This window comes from Pinus tabuliformis, chromosome 8 (genome assembly GCF_031772625.1).
Source record: "Pinus tabuliformis cultivar Carrire ecotype Pingquan chromosome 8, CPIR1, whole genome shotgun sequence".
In the NCBI taxonomy this organism is placed as follows: Eukaryota; Viridiplantae; Streptophyta; class Pinopsida; order Pinales; family Pinaceae; genus Pinus; species Pinus tabuliformis.
In genome coordinates, this window is record NC_142294.1 from 1,036,645,625 (window position 1) to 1,036,662,026 (window position 16,402).

General features: G+C 39.6%; 1 pseudogene; it reads left to right on the forward strand.

Annotated features, from left to right (window-relative positions):
- Positions 1 to 289: 289 nt before the first annotated feature.
- The window catches only part of LOC149238900 (ABC transporter G family member 36-like), a 185,141-nt pseudogene continuing 169,028 nt past the window's right edge, over positions 290 to 16,402 (forward strand).

The window sequence follows — 16,402 nt, forward strand, 5'->3', positions numbered from 1 at the left end:
TATTGAAGTCATATTTCTTATACACCAATAGCAATTATAAAACCCTTCTTCTTATATCTTCATAAATGGTTCAAATGAGATTATGTATATAACCCTTTCAAACCTTTGATACATGAAAATGAATTACAGATAAATTATGACGGTAAAAGTTGATAATGATCACATAAGGCCTTTTATGCACATTAGCTATCCTATCCTCCAATTCTCAAATCATATCACGACATTTCCTTATTTATTAAGAGATTCTATTATACACCTCGATTTCGGTAATCCACTTGTCATTGTAAACATGGCATTTACATATACGTTGTTCCTTTATGACTCTATACTATGGCAGTTCAGCATGCTGCTCCTTCATTTGATGGCCGAGGATGGCCTATCACATTGCATGGGGGTTGCAGGTGATCCCCATAATTCGCTGGCATACGTGTCAGCTTATCATTCAGAGAATTATGACTCGGAAATAGCAAAGCTTAACGGTATTTTGTTTCCTAATATGCATGGCTTGCTGTTCTGAAGCTATTTTCGTGTTTTGCTCTGCAAAAATTAGCAGTAAGTTCGAAATTCAAACAGCTTGTTGTTCTGTCATATTCTCTGTGTTTGATAACAGTGAGCTAAAAATTTGAACAGCCTGTTGTTCCATTGCTGTCTCTGTGTTTTTTTACAGTGTGCTAAGTATGGGAGGAAGATCAATTCGCAGTGAGCCACAGGTGTTGATGGCCTCTGATGCTGCACAAGAGATCCTAGTGAGGGCAAGATGGATATTTTATCTTAACCGTCTACAACAATCCAATGAGACGGTGGCAATTGAGTTTTTACAAAACATGCAAGAACATCATTCCATTGTGAGAGGGAGACAGATAGCAGTCACTCACGACATAATTTCAGAGGTTTCGGGACTGCCAGTCACTGGAACTGTGTGGACTCTGAAAAAGGTGAGACTGTGAGATGCCATGAAAATCTTCTAGGATGAAGGGCAGAACCTGACTGTAAAAGGGAAGGGAGTTTTACCAGCAGCCTTGGGAGAGTTGTGGGCAGAGTTGGTGGGAATTATCTAGAGCTACATTACTTGTGATGGCAAGAAAGACGTGGTAAGACCACACCATCTTAAACTTTTAGCTATGTTAAAGCAAAAATGCGCTGTGAATTTGGCCGCGTTTTTAATTTTTTTATTACATGATGTTGCCCAAAGCATGAAAAAATCTCGCCATGTAGAGTCAATAGTAAGCCACCATGGGTTAATACAACTGATAATCAACTATAGTATTGCTCAACAGTAGAGTAGTTGGGAAGAACCGATTTTCATGATAGATGGGGGACTAGCTTTGCCAGCCCCAAAATGAATATATGTTTCCAGTAAATCGAGATGACCACTGAAACAAAGAAAATCTATTAGATTGGCATGGATCAGAGGAATGCTGGGAAATCCCCAAGGAAATACATGATTCAGGAGCACTCTGTTCATGATAAAAGTGCATCTGAAGAACTATGTGACAAAGAAGAAGAAGAAGAGGATCACTCTACCCATGATGAGAGCGTATCTGGAGAGAAGAGTGATGAGAATGAAGAAGAGGAACAATTTGTTCCTAGTAAGAATACACCAGACGAATTCCACGATGAAGAAGGGGTAGAAGAAGAAGTTACCCAGGAAATAGTAGAGCATGCTAGGGTTTCTACCCCTGAACAACCTGATCAGCAGAACACTGAAGAAGCACCCCAAGAAGAAAATAAGGAAATTGGCCAAGGCAAAGGTACAATACTAGAGGTACAAATCCTAGGCCTAAGGAAACAAATGACTGTTCCTTCCAAGAAAATAGAGGAAATTAAAATATTACGAAAGGAACAACATAGACTGCTTAATGTGATCAAGCAACTTCGACAATAGATAAGGGTTTTGAAAATGGGGAAGAAATCAAAAGGGACCTCTGTGGTAAAGCATGCAAACAACTACCTAGGTAAAACCCCTTAAGAAAAGGATCAAGAGGACTCAAGTCCAACCTGCCATTCAAAACCGAAAGGAACAACATCTGGATGTTGCCCATGTCAAAGTACAAACAATGAACGTATAGGCCTGTGATAAGGAAATTTAGGCAGAGGCACTGTCCTCTAAAGAAAATCGGACCATAAAGATGAGACGCTGTGATAAGAAGACCCAAGTAGATCTCCTGCATACAACTATTATGTTGGATAATGACCCAAGGATAGTAACTCTGCAAAAGGATTTGGCACAAGCCCAGCAAACAATAGAGAAACTTACAGAGCAGACTGTCCCTCAAGAAAAATATGATAAATTACAACAGTAGCTGAAGAACATTAACGCATTAGAAAGCTAGGCCTTTGAAGGATGGTGAAAAGCAGAAGAAAGAGTCAAAAAGGTAACCCATATATTAGACATAGTCATCAAACAAATGGATACCTTATGCTCTCTGTATACTGACGTGCTAGCATGTAGGGAACCTGCTAGAAACTATGCTTTGTTTTTAATGGAAAGATATTTACAATTGAAAATTAAAGCTGTTAAAGCAGGAGTACCTATAGAGATAAAAACCATTGATGACTTCATAAACTGTTGTAAGCATTACGGGGTGAAAGTTCAGCGATTGTTATGTGAATTTTATTTACACAATCTTGTATTAGATGGAGAAACAGAGCAGAACCCTAGCCCTTTTTTGGGTGATGTCCAATTGCAGGCATTTATTTCTTTTGGTGTTAATCAAATAAAGTGGCTTAAAGCCTACAATGTCTTTCAAAGACAAGAGAATGGATTAGATTTATGGGTGAGGGGTGAACCTAGAGACCCACTGCAGTTATGGAATAAACATAGGAGCCTAATGAGAACTCAGGGAGTGATCGAAGCATTGGGACCTATTCACACAACAGTCATCTAGCAAGGGGTAGAATACTTCTTTAGCATCAAATACCTTGCCATAGAAGCAGCCAAATTCCGATACCAGACTTCTAATCCGAACATCCAAAATAGGGAACCATTCAATTGTGAGAAATTTAAGCTAGCTGCTGACCGCTTGGGTATCTATGGTGACCTCATTTTGAGAGAAGGCCCGTCTTGGTTAGGCTGTAGGTTCTGAAGTCTGGTCATTTGGCACCCTACACCAGGATATCAAGCCTTATATGAAATTCCTGAAGGTCAGACAGGACATCTTTTTGAATTCCTAGTGAGGCATCATGGCTGTAGACCACCTCATGAGATCCCTTCTCTAGCCTATTCCCTAACTACCTTGCATGTCAATTACAATGTTTTCATGAGGGCATGAAAAAGGGTAAGAAGGGGGGTGTGTTGAGCACTAGAGAAGGTATGTAATTACCACTTATTTTGTCATCCTTTCCTTAAATTCATAACTTATTTACATTATGAAATAGGCATATGGTGAAATGTTATGATAAAGTTTAGAAGATTTGTGTGCAACATAAAATGACCAATAATTACCCTTTTCCTATGCAGAAAAAAAGGAAAACAAAAAATCGCCATTCCAAAGGAAATGACAAGACGATATCAATTGCTTTCCCTTTGACAGGGAACTGCATCCAAACAAGGCAATCCAGATTGGAGCGTACAAGCCAGGAAAAGGAAGAGGAGATACCAAATTATTGCAAGAGAACGAGAAAATAACTGAGAGCTAACAATATGGCGAATCCCGTAGGATCCTTTGATCTTGAGGGATCGCTACCTTAACAATTCTCTGTGTCATTGATATCTCTACTCGGCTGCTATAAGGAGGGACATCATTACCAGCCCAAGGGGCAGACTATTGTTGTTTTTATGAAATTCACCATTGTAACTGAAACTTTGATCATCGACTCTCTTTAAAAGAGTGATGACTGTAACTCTATTTTGATGCTTAATATATAAACTCTGTTTCCGTTCCATCTTTGATTTTGGAGTAATCATAAGTAGTGCATCCCTTGAGGCTAAGGGCTCAGCCCTGGTGGATCACTTGCCTCCTGTACCATTAATTCTTGATTCCAAGTCGTGTGTGGTTTGATTTCTTTTAACTGCTTTGTTCAGTAATCTATTGTTCCTTATTTAAATTTCATGTATTAGCTTTGTTATATTTTGTTCCTATTTTAATAGTAAGGTTATTCTCTACACAAGAATGTTATGTTACTCATTCTAAAGTTATATCATATTCATGTCCTTTAACAAACTGATATTATTGTACAACGTTGTTGTTCCTTACAGATTACCGTTACTATTCGATTATAGAGAAGTGTTGTGTGTGATATTCGATTTGGTTTGCTGTGTATTTACATTTGATTCAGGTTGCTTTCAATATTTCATAGCTTCCTTTAGTTTGCTATCCCATTTCCATTTGCTGTTCAAATAATTTCTGAGTGAAGATTGTGATTATTGCTTCATTTTTGTAGGTCAAAGCTTTACTATTTAATCGAGTAAAATAGATCAGTCGTTGTTCCATTTCCTGTTATTTGAATTATGATTGCTTTGATGTGCATAGAACGATCTGAAATTGTAGTGAACATTGACAGTTGCTGTCCAGTTCCCAGGTTGATGATCTTTTCCTTAAATGTCTTTTCAATTACATCGGTTTACAAAAGGAATAGTTATTATTACTGCACCCTTGACTGATAAATTGCTGTAGTTTTCTGAGTGAATGATTTAAGTCTTAGAGTGTTAAGTTTCTTTTTGAAAGTAGATTTATTCCAAGCATCCGTTTACTCTTGTATTTAAAGCACTATACTGCTAGCATTACTCTGACAAATGACCGCCTCAAACTGAGTACACTCTTTGAGATAACAAATCGTACCTAGATTGATAATTAATGTAGGGTAAATAGAGGTGAAAAATAACCTTTTTACTGCTCGACATCTACTAGACAAACTAACCCTCTAGCCACAAATCTTGCTTTATACTTATATATACTTCCATCCATTGAATACTTGATCTTATAGATCCATTTTGAAGTAACAATTGTCACTTTTTCTATCTCCTCAGACACAAGTGTTTCAGAAGATATAGAGGCCTCCTAGAGCCAACCTCTGGGTTGATAGGAGACCAGTGCATAGGACATCTTAATTAATGTTGTAAATTTTATCTTGAATACTTACAACACCATATTTTTCCACAAGTAATTCAAATCGGATTGATTCAAAACCATTCATAAAGATACAATATATAAACCAGTGTACACGCAGGATTACATAGGAAATAATCCTCTGTCAGTGGTGGCTAAATTAGATTGAGAGCTTGAGGCAAATCAGTTGTTAAGGTAGATGTAATGGTAGAAGACAATAGACAAGAAATCCATCATACAGAGCTTAAACTTCAATAATTCTATATACATGGATTTAAAGAGAAATGAGAGAAAGTGAATGCTTATGTAATGCTAAGATACATGGAGAAATTTTTAAAGACTTTGTTTCCACATCAATACTATAATATTCCATTAATAACTTGATCTAAATGAATCTGCATCTAATGAGAAATATGTCTAGCAACTATGTGACATGAAATTATGAGAAGAATATTTAACATATATGAAAACACAAAGGGAGATGAACATACTGCAATCCAATAATTTAGAATCACCATAAATCTTGTATTAATCTTCTATATAATGTGCATACATCAAGAACCATAACACTGCCTTCATGAAAACAGGAAAAGACCCTTTCCAGTTCTTTCCCAAAAGTTCTAAACCTTATTTAAGAGTTACTTACCTCTATTTATAAGGAGATGGGAGCTTTGAACAACAACTACAAAACATCTCAACCAAGCTCCAACTATCCGATCGCCTAGTTGTGTCAGTGTGTGATGGCTCTGTGGCCCAAGATGTTTACAATAGATTGATTGCTTCTTTAAAATATAAAGAAGTAAAAAATACAGAACATGGGAAAATTGAATAATGACCCTATCAAAATATCTCCATTTCGATTCCTATGATTGCCTCTGATCAGGGCACACCCTTACCATGATGTTACTCCTCTGTTACTCGGTAGGTTCACCTGTACCTTTTGTCTTAACTACTTGAATTTATCCCTCTCTCGAGCTGGGAGTGATTGATTGTTAGTTGCTTTACACAATTCATTAAAAAAGATTGACCTGGTTGTATTTCATTGTTTGACTATGTCGAGCCCCAAGCTGAGAAATTAATTCTCAGGTGACTTGCACACTGTTTCCTGAGTCCCATACCTCCATTTAACTCATTGAAGACATGCATGTGAAGTAGTCAAATTCATTTCTGCTACCAATGTTGAACTTGGTTTCTTGTTACAAAGGCTTCCAGGGGATTAGCCCATTTCAATTACCAACTCCTTTGTGCATTCAGTCAATATTGCAGCTACTGACCCATACGCCTTTAAACCTCTATACCACACTATCAAAACTTTACTCATCGAGACTTTTATTGTTAAAGATATTACGAAAACAACAAGTTCTGATTTCCTTGGCCCCTTTTGTTTAACCCCTTTCTATTTTCCTCCATGGGATTGAGGGTCGTGACTGGAGGCTTAGTCTTAAGGCACTAGGGCCTTTTGTTCCTGCCCGGGGGCCATTTTTCCTTTGTAAAGTGCTTTGCACTTGAGTTTCTTTAACTTCCTCCTGACCATGAGCTAGCCAAAAATCAGAACCCCTCTCATCGAAGGTTTCCAATCGGAGAAATAACATGGGAGTTGCAATATTTAAATTCTCTAATTCCCAATAGCCCTTGGTGCTCAGCCCCAACCGTTACACCTTTGGTTCTATGAGTTCTCTTGCAACTGTGTGCTAGCCCTATATCGAAGCCCCCTTATCGACATTTCTACAATGTTTGAGTGTTACCAAGTGCTAACATTCTCAACCTTTGATATGTGATATTTGATATGACGTTATCACTTCCATGTGGGACCTGCTTAGTGTTGACATGTGTCACCTAGGTTTCCCCCATAGGCCCCCTCAAAGCGCCAAAACTACCTGCCATGTGTCCTTTTGTACTGCAACGTCATGCTAATGTTAGATGCCACTATAGTTTTATCAGATCCAACCATATGCTGCCACCTATAGCTTATTAGAACCAATCATATACCGCCACATGTAGCTTATCGTAACCAATAATATATCGCCACGTGTCCTGCTAGTGAGAGAGAAAATGGCCCACCCACCTTTGGTTTTGTGATAGAATCCTTTGTTAATATTTATTTGAGTCCCTCGATAGTTTTTACACTATCAACACTTTACCCTTGTCACAAATTTTAAAATTTTGTCACTAACAAAAGTTTTGATATTACAATATTGCTATGTGCCAATCTCCTTTGAGCTCTGATACTACCTGCTACAATGTATTGGATCCCTAATGTTGCGACTACCGATCTCTGATGTCTGTGATGTTGCTATGTGCTAGTATTCCCGAACTAGAAATGTGATTGTTGATACTATGGACCTATGATATTTCGATCTTCAATATTCCTTCTTTAATAAGGCTTCAAATCCTTCAAACTTTGGAATACCATATCTTTTGATTCAAGAGTTCACTTTTGGACATATTGTTGGAAAGCTTGTTCCGAGAACTTTCCAATGGACAGGGTCTGATGTATTATTTGAGTCCTTCTATTGCTTGAAAATGACTACAAGCTCATCTATGCTTTTGCATTCTTTTCACATCACTTGGCACCATTAGAATAACTTTTTAGTAAGTGATAACATTGGCTCCAATTCCTTCTTAGCAAGGTGCTGAGAACCTGCAAACTAGTAGCCTTCTATCCATTAGGCATAGAGTCATTTTATTCAAGTATAAAAAAAAAATTAAAGAACTTAAATTTTTACTAATATTTTATAGTGGCTCACTAGTGGTAGACATAAAAACTTGAGCATTGTGAGTCACAATTTTCATAGGACACCCAAACCTAGCTAAGAAATTTTCCTCCAGAAATTTTATGACCACAATGTCAGTTGCATTTCGGGCTAGGATTGCTTCCACCCCTTTTGTGAAATAGTTTGTGGCTGTGAGTATCCACTTGTGTTGGCTACTAGAAGGGGGGTGTATCTCTCCAATAAAGTCCAATTCCCATTTCCTGAAAGGCTCTTCTATACAAACAGGGAATAATGGGAGTGGGGGTAATTTTTTCTTCTTGATGAACATTTGACACTATTGGTAGGCCCGAACACAAGAGGGAACTTCTCTGAATATTTTAGGCCAATAGAATATTTCTTTCAATATATTATGAGCGATGGTCTTCCAGTTATAGTGTCCCCCACAGACACCACTATGGAATTCATCAATTACCCTTTCATTTTCTATTTCTACTAAACATAGAAGTAGAATTCCAACCACATCTTTCTAGTATAGTTTCCCATTGGATATAATAAACTTTTGGGATTGTAACCTTAATTCTCTATACTTGGATTTATATATCTCCACTGGGTAGCTCAAGAATAACAGATAGTGGATGACATACTCATAGTAGGAAAATGTTTCATATTTGATATGAATTTTTTGGATCGATGTCTTGATCATGGGTTGTTGCGTCCCTTCTCCTTCTTCTTCTATTAATAGGTTAACCCCCAAGACCTAGAAATTAGACTCTGATAATATTTTGGCCAATCCATGTCCCTTGATGAGTTTAGTGGGTTTGATATCCATGTCATGCTCTTGGATTTTAGCAATCCACTTACCTCCTTTTTCCTCACTCTCCCCTTGCACCAAGATGTCTTTAGCAACAGTTGTTGGGACATAGATAAAATGTTAGAGTGTAAAACATAAAACCTGAAGGCCTTTAAAGATTTGACTAGGGCCTAAGCCTGATTCTCCAAGGTATTATATTTCAATTCAACCTCTCGCAGTACCTGGATGAAGAAGGCTATAGGCTACTCGTGACATTCATTATCCTTCTACAATAACACAATGACTATAATATGAGGAGAGGAAAAAGAAAAGATGTAAAATGGTATTGAATAATCCAATCTGACTAACACATGAGCCTATGCAAAAGATCTCTTGATCCTAGAGAAGGATTCTCAGGATTCTGGTTCCATTTCACTTCGTTCTCTTTTTTCAACATCTCCATGATACCTTTTACTATCTCTGCATAACTAGGTATAAATCTCCTCAAGAAATTAATCCTTCCCAAGAACACTTGGACCTATTTTTTATTTCTAGGTAGGGAAATGTGGTTGATGGCTTCCACATGCTTGGGATCAATCTTCACCCCTTCCTATGCTACTATATTCCCCAACATCTTACCTTCGCTCAGAGAAAACTAAGATTTATTTAGATTTAGAGACAACCCATATTTCCTTCATTTCTCAAAAGTGAGTTTCAAATGTTCAATATTATCCTCATCCGTTTTAGAGAAAACTGTGATATCATCCCACTAGACCATTATGAATTTGTCTTTTTCTCCCATGAATGCTATATCCATGGTCCTTTGGAAGGTTTCTCTTGCATTTATAAGGCAAAATGGAATTCTTACATACATGAAGGTCCCCTAGGGTGTAGTGAACATAGTTTTCTTCTGATCGTCGGGATGCAATGCTACCTAATTATACCTTGAAAATCCATCCATCATGGACATCCGAGCTAAGCCAACTACTTTATGCAATATATAATCCATATTTGGAAATGAGAGTTGTCTTTTAATGATGCTTTGTTAAGGTTTCTGAAATACACACATGACCTTATCTCTCCATTATTTTTCCTAACAGGAACTACATTTTCTACCCACTCTGAGTACCTCAAGGGTACAATGATGTTGGCATGAAGTAACTTCCTTACTTCTCAATGGATGGGAGTAAAATGGGATTTATATGTCTAATTTTCTACTTACATGGCTTCATTTTGTTCTTTAAGGGAATCTTATGTTGAATAGCATTTGTATCAAAGGTCTTTAAGTCATCATACGACCAATAAAATACATATTTATAGGTTTTAAAGAGATTTAAGTACCTTCACTTATATTTATGGGGGATCCTTTTTGACAACTTGATCATCCAAGGTTAATTCACCGATCCAATGTTGCAATCCTCGCCTTGTTCATAGACTCCTTGTTCAACAAGATTTGAGGCCATGTCATTGGATTTGAATAGTCTCTCCAAAGGAACTAGGACATGGGGAATGGCATTTCACTTTAGCTGAAGAACTGTATGTCTAGCGATAGTTTCCTCCCAAGTGGTTGGTTTTTCCTCTGTCGCTTATTCTTAGTCAATCATAGAATTTGAGAATTCCCTAATGACTTCCATAAAATGATTGATTTTTTCATCATCTTAAAACGTATGCCATTCTCTCACATTATCAAGAACTGAGGGTTTGTACCTAACTTCGAATTCATATATGAGAAGTGGATTTTTGGATGCCTTAAAATTAATGGTAGTTATAATCAAGGAATCAACAATTCAATTTCCTTCCCCGGATAAGAAATGGACATTAAAATCTATGGAGAAGTTTTCCATGAAATCCCAAACCTCATTTATGTAAGACGTTAGCCTGGGGTTCTTAGTTTGACATTGGTTCTTGACTTTATTTACCACCAGTTCCGTGTCTCCAAACATAGTAAGGAATTCAATGTTCAAATTCCTTGTTTCTTGCAGGTGTTGTCAAGGAAATCCTCTCTGTGTACAGAGATGGTATCTCTAGCCCAATGAGTGGGACTAGCAGCTGTAGAGCTGTAACTAGGGTCTCTCACACCGCTAATTATTCCACATTAATAAGTCAATCCGGGAACGTTTTGTTATTGCAAGAAGTAGCTTAATCCGAGGCTATTTGTTCGAGTAATGCTTAGTAGTACAGTGTTCAGAAAATCCAAAGGAAAACAGATGCTAAGCTATAACTAAATGAATCACACAAAACAATTGATCAGTCAAGGGTACGGAAGCAATAACCCATCCCTCTAGAAACTGATTAAATAAGGGAAATTAGAGCATGGAATTATAGGTCTGGGAGCTAAGCAGCATCTTGCTGAGGCTCACTACAGCCTTAGGCCTTCTCTCACACCAAAACATCAAAGGCAGGTAAATAAATCAGCGGAAAGTAAAGTGGAACAACAAAACAGAAATGGAACAGCAGTAAATGGAACAGCAGTAAAATGGAACAGCAATAATCAAATGGAACAGCAATAATCAAATGATTTATGGAACAACAACCATCACCTGTATGTACATGTTCTACACTAATATAGCAATATGAGAATATTGGATGATACAACTATGTTTCTAAACAGAATGACGCTACTCTCAAATCCCATAAATATTGTTTCACATAAATCCAATGACAGTAACATTCATACCAGCACTCTGTTACAGAAATGGCTGAATAAAGATACAATTCGACCCTGTGTAAATCCAATTATACAGTGCAGAGTCCTTACATGAAGAGATCATTCATTCATTGATCATAACAGAGCATAGCGTATCATATAAAGAATTTATCAGATTGCTAAGTAATAGAGATAAACAAACCACACACAAATCACCATATAATGATACAAAAGCAAGTGTCCTTCGGAGCCGGGCCCTTAGCTGCCAATGGTACACCGCCTTAGATTACTCTAGACACAGAGACGGAATAAACACCAAGTCTTTTATATTAATCACATCCACAAAAGTATAACAAAATCAGGTCTCAGTGAGACTCAATGATTAAAGTTTGTCCTGGAACTGTAAAATTACAAAAACATTCGTCCTCTTGCTTAATGATGCTGTGCCATTATATAAAAGAAATGACGGAGATATCTAGATAATCATAGATAAGTAAAGCAGCGATCCCTCAGGATCAAAGATCCTGAGGGATTCGCTAATCGTTCAATCCTTCTTGCGTTCGCCGAGCCGGTATCCCGCGTTCTTTTCCTGGACTATTCAATTCCGATTTTGCTTGATCGTGTCCGCATCCGGTTCCCTACTGGAGGAACAACAGTTATTTTTCCTCTGCTTCTCGCTTTTGGACGGGAACTCCTTGCTCGCACGTCTTCCTGCATAGAAAACGTCAATTATTAGCACTTGAGCTTCCTTTTTCTATTTTTGCACATTTTATCAAAATCCTTTATCTTCTTTGAATTCCTAATGCAGAAAAGGTTACAATTATTATTGAAAAACCACTAGATTGCTTGTCAAAAGCATACCTTCCAAGTGCTCCACGCACCCCCCTGCTTACCCTGTTTCATGGCCTCATGAAAACATTATAATTTACATGCAAGGTGGTGAGAGAATAGGCCAGAGAAGGGATCTCGTGAGGAGGCCGACAACCGTGATGAGCAACTAGATTATCAAAGAACTGATCTATTTGATCTGTAGGCATCTCATACAAGGCCTGATATCCGGGTGCAGGGTGCCAAATAATTGGACTGCAAAATCGATACCCCATCCAGGATGGCCCTGCTTGCAGAATCCGTTCCCCATAAAGGTTCAATCGGCTGGCAACCAGCTCAAAATTCTCATATTTGAATGGTTCCCTGAGCTGGATGCTTGGACTAGAGGTCCGGTATCGAAATTTTGCAGCATCGATGGCAAGATCTTTAATAGTCAGGAAATATTCCAGAACATTTCGGATCAAGTCTTCGTGCATGGGTCCTATTATCTCGATGACACCTGGGATCCTCATAAGACTCCTATGCTCTCTCCATAGCGTCACTGGGTTTCTAGGTTCAGCTCGTATCCACAAGTCTAGGCTATTTTCTTGTCTCTGAAAGGTGTTATAAGCTCTGAGCCATTTCAGCTGATTAACCCCAAATGAGATGAAGGCTTGGAATTGTATATCGCCAACAAAAGGGCCAGGATTTAAATCAGTTTCCTAGTCTAGCACAAGGTTGTGCAAGTAAAACTCACACAATAACCTTTGAACCTTAACCCCATAATGCTTGCAACAGTCTATAAAATCATTAACAGTGTTGATGTGGATAGGTGCTCCTGCCCTAACGGCTTTTATTTTCAATCTCAAATATCTTTCAAGCAAAAATAAAGCATAATTTTTAGCAAGGGCCCTACAAGTCAAAACGTCATTATATAAGGAACACACAATGTCCATCTGCTTAACAACACTATCTAATCGACGAGTTACCTTAGCAACCTTTTCTTGTTCCTTCTGCCATCCCTCAAAGGCTTGGCTTTCGGATTGACTAATACTCCGAAGTTGCTGTTGTAACTCTTCGTATTTCTCCCGGAGGATTTCTTGCTCTCTTAGTTGTTCAGCTTCTTGTTGGGCTTGCTTCATCTTCCTATGCAAGGTTCTCGTTTTTGGATCCTTGTTCCATTGAGCCGTAGAGGCCGGGAATTTTACCTGCAACTTTTTATTGCGCTGTTTAGAGTTCAGAACCCGAATAACCCCTGAGGGTGGTGCCTCTGTTTGGATCCCCTTATTCTCTTTCTCCTTCTTGACACAAATGAAAGGCTGCTGAGGTCCCCCTGCCATTGGAACATCTTGCTGTTCTTCTCCCTTAATTGGAATGTCAGTTTGTTCTCCAGGGTCAAATGGAACAGCAGTATGTTCCTCTATGTTATTTGGAACAACACCCTGTTCCTCATTATTATTTGGAACAACAGACTGTTCCTCGGCAGTAGGTCTCCTGATGGGGTTTCGACCAACAAAATGGGTTCTTGTCCTTGGGGTTTTTGCTGTAGTGGCCCTCTTCTTTTTCCTTGTGGTCCTTTGTATTCTCAAATTGGCTTTCAAAATTCGAATTTGCTGCCGGAGCCTGGTTATAGTGCCCAAAAACCTCTGCTGTTTCTTTCTTAATTTCTTAATCTCCTTTGCCTCGGCAGAGGGTTTGGCCCTTAAGCCCACTCCTTCTTCATCTGGGATATCTTCCGGCGTCCTGGGGACAGACTGTCCCTGATTGTTGTCTTCAATTTCATTATCATAACCAGGCAGGTTTTCTTCTCCTGCCTTTTCTGCATGTACTTCCTCGGGTAGTTCTTCCTCTGCGGGACTGTCAGGGACGCCTGCTGTGCTGGAGGGCTGGCCATATTCCCCCATATTGGCCAGAACTGCTGCCAATTCCTCCTCACCTACAGGGTCCTGCGACGGGCTACCCCCTGGCTGTGCTATTTCTTCTTCTTGATTGCCCTGTTCGGTAACCCTTTCTTCCTCAGAGTGCTCATCTTCTTGGTTGTTCTGTTCGGTGGCCATTTCTTCCTCAGAGTGCTCATCTTCTTGGTTGCTCTGTTCGGTAACCATTTCTTCCTCTTCCGGTTGGCCAGTCCCGGGCCCTGATTGCTCAGCATTTCCTCCGAAAGATCCTCCTTCTGGTTCTGGAGGTTCGTCCGCAATTTCAATCGGCTGGGCCGTTGTTCCCTGAATTCTTTCCAACCTTCCTCATATCCGAGCCAGCCGAGCTGACTTCCTTGGTCTCTCAGGTAGGTCGGGTGTGCCAGCAGGTTCTCTGGGTTCCTGTGGTCGTTCTGGTGTATCGGAAGGTTGTTTCCGTTTTGAAGCGGCATGTCTTTCTGCTACTGACTCCTTGCGTTTCTCTAATCGTTCCGGTGTGCTAGAGGATTGTTCAGGTTTTGCGGGTGGTGCAGCCGATCCTCCTTCGACTATTGCGATCAGTTCCTCCCAAGTGCTTTGCTGTTGAGTGAGATTGTGGCTCACTATCAACCGAATCAGCCCATGGTGGCTAACGACTGCATCTATGTGCTGGGCCTTTTTCAGGCTTCGGGCCGCGTCATGTAGTAGCGAATTTAAAAGTGCGGGGAGATTTACAGAACATTTTCCTTTTAAAACAGCTAAAAGTTTCAGGTGACGAGGTCTTACCACGTCTTTTCTCCCTTCGCAGGTGATATAACTTTGTACTGTCTTTGCTAGCTCGGTCCAGGGTTCCCCTAGTGTTGCCGGCAGAACTCCTTTCCCTTTGACTGTCAAGCTTTGGCCTTCGTCTTGGAAAATTTCCATAGCTTTTTTAATCTTTCCTTCTTCGGCGTCCATATGGGTCCAGCAGCTGGTAATCCTAAAACTTCTGCGATGATATCCTCTGTAACCGCTATCCTCTTTCCTCCTACTATGGAGTAATTTTCCTGCAAATTCTGCAGGAATTCCAATGCCACGGCTTCATTTGATTCTTGCAGGCGGCTGAAGTAATTCAACCATCCTACGTTTTCCAGGATTTTGCGAGCAGCTGCGGAAACTGTCAGCTTGTGAGGTTCACTTCGGACCGTCTTTCCGCCCATGATTCTACTCAGAAATGGAACAGCAAATGCTTGCGGTGTTTGCGACGCAGAGAGGATGATCACCGAGCATGCAACTAAAAAAAGAGATCGTGGATGGCAATTTCCATAGAGTGGAAGCATCATACCGTTAAACCATGTCATTCCTTCGTACATTATCTCGCCCAAATGGTGTGCAGCCACGTAATCATGGAGTAATGAGATTACCTCCCCCCCGCGATCTGATAGGCTGTCCCCAGCCGTCAAAGAGAGGAGCAGCAGCCAGTCAGAGGTCCAATCATAAAGTTCAGCATATGAAATTATGCCATGTTTTAGAAAAACAACGAAATGCCGAAACCGAGGCAAAAAGGTAGATCACGTTTTATATAAGAGCCTGCGTGATATAATGAGGAGCTAGGGGATGGGACGTCTGTCAAGCGTATGAAGTCTCCAGTGGTCACTGTCAGTTCCGTTGCCATGATTGGTGGTAATAAATATTCATGCGATATATACATCGGGTGTGACATATGATCTTTACAAAGGATAAGAGACAGAAAAATTTAATATCATACCTGTTGGTGTAATTATTACGACTTCTATGCCATTAACAGAGCTCTGCCGCCAACAGGTGTTCATAACCTTGGCAGAGTTGTTTATTTCACCCTCCGGAACCATGATCCTTTGTGTATATTCTAAAGAGTGCTTTGTCAAAATGCAGGCCATTATGCTGGCTTGGTAACTAGATAGCCATAATGCCATTCACAAGGTAGGCGCGAAACGTGGTCAGGCCGGCTCGCGATGAGACCCCCTGTTCCAAGGTTTACTTGTTAATTTACCTTCGGACCATATCCCTGGTGTGGTGGCCATTATGGGAATGCCACTTCGCTTCCATCCTTATGATCATGGTAGGCCGGCTCTTAATGAGACCCCCTATCCTGCATTTGACAATTTTCATATTTTGTTTTTGTTTTCTTTTGCAGAGCACCTCTCTTGTTTATTTTTACATAAGGGTGGTTCCGCACTCCTTAAGAGCGGGGAATGGTGGAAGAAGTCTTATGGTCCCAACAGATAGATATAAATCGTTCATTCTTACTCCTAAGTAATGATCAAGAAAGATTTTTAGGGGAATCGTCATGATAAAGATCACCAACCAGGGTACCGGTAAATGACAATGACAGGGAAGATGAAAAGTTCACGTCCCTCCTCTTGTCCTCTTATACATATTGGCTTCATAGTGATAGCGATTTATGATGTGCTGATTTCGGTATATCATGGTTTATGTTCATCGCATAAGTTCATTGCTGTATCTAAAGGATTGAGGAGAAC